This window comes from Mastomys coucha, unplaced genomic scaffold (assembly GCF_008632895.1).
Source record: "Mastomys coucha isolate ucsf_1 unplaced genomic scaffold, UCSF_Mcou_1 pScaffold18, whole genome shotgun sequence".
NCBI classification, from domain to species: domain Eukaryota; kingdom Metazoa; phylum Chordata; class Mammalia; order Rodentia; family Muridae; genus Mastomys; species Mastomys coucha.
The window spans coordinates 47,792,238-47,796,395 of record NW_022196900.1 but is presented as its reverse complement, the minus strand read 5'-3'; positions in this window follow the sequence as shown (position 1 = coordinate 47,796,395).

Sequence of the window (4,158 nt, the reverse complement as noted above, 5' to 3'; positions counted from 1 at the left end):
TATCTTTAGCCCCACCCTACCCCCCCTTTATAGCTATTTATTGCTTCTCTAATTGACTCTCTATGCATGTGTGACCCTTCAGGAAATCTTTAGGAATGTACAAGCTCCTACCACCCAAACAGCCAAGAATGTGGTAGGATAGCAATGGAGGCCTGGATTTTATCTCCTTGGTGTTTTTACCAATGCATTTGAAAGGTGTCTTAGTTTGTGATTTTCTTTGTTCTGTTACTTTTAAAACTTCAAGGTCTGTATCCCAGCTCTCAGGAAGAAGGAAAGAGACCTGAAAGCTGACCCTGCTCCTACTCCAAGAGAGTCCTAGTTCACTTAGCACCATGTTCATGTGCAAGTTTAGTAGAAAGAAAACGAGGCTTGGATTAGTTTACTGTCTCTCTACACAACACCTTTTAGGCTAAAAGCTGTCTCCTTTCAAGTCATACAAGCTTTAATAGCTTGAGGCTGGTTTTGAGGTTTTTTTTGTTTTTTGTTTTTTTGTTTTTTTAAGACAGGGTCTATGTAGCCTTTGCCATTCTAGAACTTACCATGTAGACTTACGGAGATCTGCCTGCTTCCGTCTCTCAAGTGCTGACATTAAATGTGTGTACCACTACATAGAGCTGGTTGGGGTTGACCCTAAAATCTATAGCAGTAGTCTTCATCAGGATGAATCCATGGAAGCATAAACATTATGCAAATAATGAAATCTCTAGGTTTTTCTCGAATCTCACAAAAGATCCACAAACTCCAATATTACCTTTAATAAAGCCCCCTTCTTTTCCCAACTGACTGCTTTAGTTCTTTTGGACCCCACCCATCCCCCAACCTTTATGCCTACAGGCATTTGCTGCACTCCACTTTCCCTAGTTCCTTGGGTTCTCTGTTTTGTAAATGGATTTAACGGCTAAATTGCTGTTTTGTGCAAATAGTTTTTTGGTGTTGGGATTGAAAATAGGGCCCACTCCACCCTCTCCTAGGCTACTACTACTATAGAGCTATGATCCCAAGTAGCTCTCTTAATAGTTTGTTTGTTTGTTTGTGTGTGTGTTTGTTTAAGCCTGGGCCTGGTTATATAGTCCTGGCTGTTCTGGAACTTGTTCTGCAGGCCGAGCTGGCCTGTAACTCAGACATCTAGCAACTTCTGCCTCCCAAGTGCTGGGACTAAAGGTCTGTGACACTTTACTTAATATTATCTGAGTTCTTCTCTTTGACCTTAAAGTACAGCAATACAATACCTAAAATACTGGGAGTTTGAAATGGACTATCTTGTCTGAGATGGGTTATAGCTGCATACACACTGAACTTCCAAGATGGTGTAGGAAGAGAAAATCGAATGAAAACTTAAAAGTTTGTATCCTGCTGGGTTGGTCAGCCATTCACCTCTATGTGTCTGCTCGGGGTTTGTCCATCCACTGAGCCCTACTCTGCTCCTAGATTACACATTTGTTCTTGCCATGCTATGGTTTGGACTAAGCTCCACTCCAGTCCAAGTGGTCCTCTCAGCTGACTTAGCAAGACTCCATTGTAATAGTCCCTGTTTCTTTTGTAATAATCTTGAATAGTCTTCCAAACAGAATTTTTGAAAATAATCACTGAAGGCTAAATAAAGAAGAAGAAGGAGGAGGAGGAGGAGGAGGAGGAGGCGAAGGAGGAAGAGGAGGAGAAGGAGGAAGAGGAGGAAGAAGAAGAGGAAGAGGAGGAGGAAGAGGAAGACGAGGAGGGAAGGAAGGGAGGGAGAAAGGAGGAAGGAGAGAAAGAAAGAAGGAAAGAAGGAAGGGAGGGAGGGAGAGAGAGAGGGAAGGAAGGAAGAAGAAAGAAGAAAGGAAGAGAGAGAGAAAGAGAGAGAGAGAGAGAGAGAGAGAGAGAGAGAGAGAGAGAGAGAGAGAGAGAGAGAGAGAGAGAGAGAGAGAGGAAAGGACATGACTGGCCCTAGGTATGGTGAAGAAGAAAGTTCATTATAGATATGTGGGGGAGCATAACCAGAGGCCGGCACATCTCTGACTGTCCAGAGTGGACATGATCCTGAACCATGAAGAGAGAGGGGGAGAGGAACGAAGAGAGAATGCCAAGTACAGCAGCTAGGAGGCCAAAGGTACAAAAGGAGCAAAAGGGAAGTGGGTAACCAACGTGTCTGGATTATATAGAGAAGAATCTTTGTGGGGTGGGGAAGTAACCCAGCCCCTGGACTGGAAAGTTCAGGGTAGAGGGCAGGTAGTGACTGGGGTCCTGGTTGACCCTAGGGCCTCACACTTGCTGGACCACATCCTTAACCCTGTCCATGTTCTCTTTAGTCAATAACCTCTGAAATGTGTTCAAGTCAAATAGGATAAGTATGTTGACACTTTTAATGTGACTAAATCTTCACATTTAGTGGAGATTAAAGCCAGAGCCTTGGACAAGCGTACATTCTACCACTGAACATACCCTGGCTCCTGGGGACCATCTCATGTCCTCTGCCTTAGGTGTGAAATTCAATTCATGAGCATACTGTACACAGAGTATAATCAGCTGCCTCATGTTCCTGCTGCCCCGACTCTTCCACCATATTCTCAAATGGCAAAGCCAAAAGAAACCCTTCCTTCCTCCAGCAGCTGTTGCCATGTATTTTCTCATGCCAGTTAGAAAAGTAAGTAGGGGCTGGAGAGACAGTCAGCGGCTCCTCCAGAGGACCTAGATCTCATTCTCATCATCCATATAGTGGCTCACAACCACCTGGAACTCCGGTTCCACTGGCTCCAGGGCCCTCTCCTGGCCTTTTCAGCACCAAGAATGATAGGGATGACATAAAGTCAAACACTTACACACATAAAATAATAAAATTGATTTTTAAAAAATTTTAATTTTTTTTAAATAAAAAAAGAAAAAGTAATGAATATACTCATGTCTTTGGCCTTTTCTTCTCAGCATTGTACCTTCCTTCTGAGGCAAGGTCTTACTGTGTAACCTGGATTGCCCTCAAAACTACAATTCCTGTCTCTGCCTCCCTGGTGTGGAGATTATTTTGAAGAGTCTTTCCCCCCTCCCTCCTGAAAAATGGCTTCTTAGTGACTAGTAAATGAAGGCTGTCACGACTCAGAAGGGCCACACTTTGCTCTTCATTTTCTTTCTTTTTAAAAGATCTACCTGTATATGAATATGTGTAACACCTGTGTGTAGGGGTTGCAGGTGCCTGAAGAAAGTATCAGATGTCCCATGCCCTGGAGCTGGAGGTAGACTTCTTAGCCTCCTGATCTGGAGCTGGGAACTGAACTCTGGTTCTCCGAAAGAGCAGCCGTCTCTTCTTCAGCCCTAGCTTTATTTCTTAAGAGAGAATTAGGACTTAGAAAATTCTGCGTATCCACAGAAGGAAAGCAAATAAACGTAGAAACTGACGTGTGGTTTTAAAAGATACTACTTTTGGGCTGGGCTGATGGCTCTGTGGGTAAGATCACTTCCTGTGCAGTAGTGAGAATCTGTGTGGCTTAGTGTTTGTCAACGTGATGCAGGCTGGGGCACCTGGAGCGGGGCCCCATCATCTTTAGCCAGGACAAACGGCTGTGGAGGCATTTTCTCCATTAATGATTGATGTGGGAGGGCCCAGCCCAGCGTGGGTTGTGCCCACATTGTGAAGGCTGAGTAAGCAGGGTTCCTCCATGGTCTCTTCTTCACTTTCTATCTGGAGTTCCTGGCCTGACTTCACTCGAGGGTGGACTGTGACTTGGAGGTATAAGCCCAAATGTTTTTCTCCCCCATGTCGATTTTCTCCCCCAAGTCGATTTGGTTTCTCTCTCTCTCTCTCTCTCTCTCTCTCTCTCTCTCTCTCTCTCTCTCTCTCTCTCTCTCTCTCTCTCTCTCTCTCTCTCTCTCTCTCTCTCTCTCTCTCTCTCTCTCTCGGTGTATTCTTACACCAATAGAGTGCAAACTAAAACAGGATCTGCGTTCAAACCCCAGAACTCTCATTTAAACAGTGGGCATGTGTGTAACACTAGCATTTCCAGTGGCATGGGGAAGGGTGTGGCAAAGGTCGGTGGTTCCTGGGATCTTGCTACCAGTTAGCCTAGCTGAAGTTCAAGTAAAGGACTCTGTTTTAGGGCGTTAAGGTGGGGACCAATAAAGGAAGTCATGGGGGTGAACACACACACACACACACACACACACACACACACACACACACTTTTTAAAAAT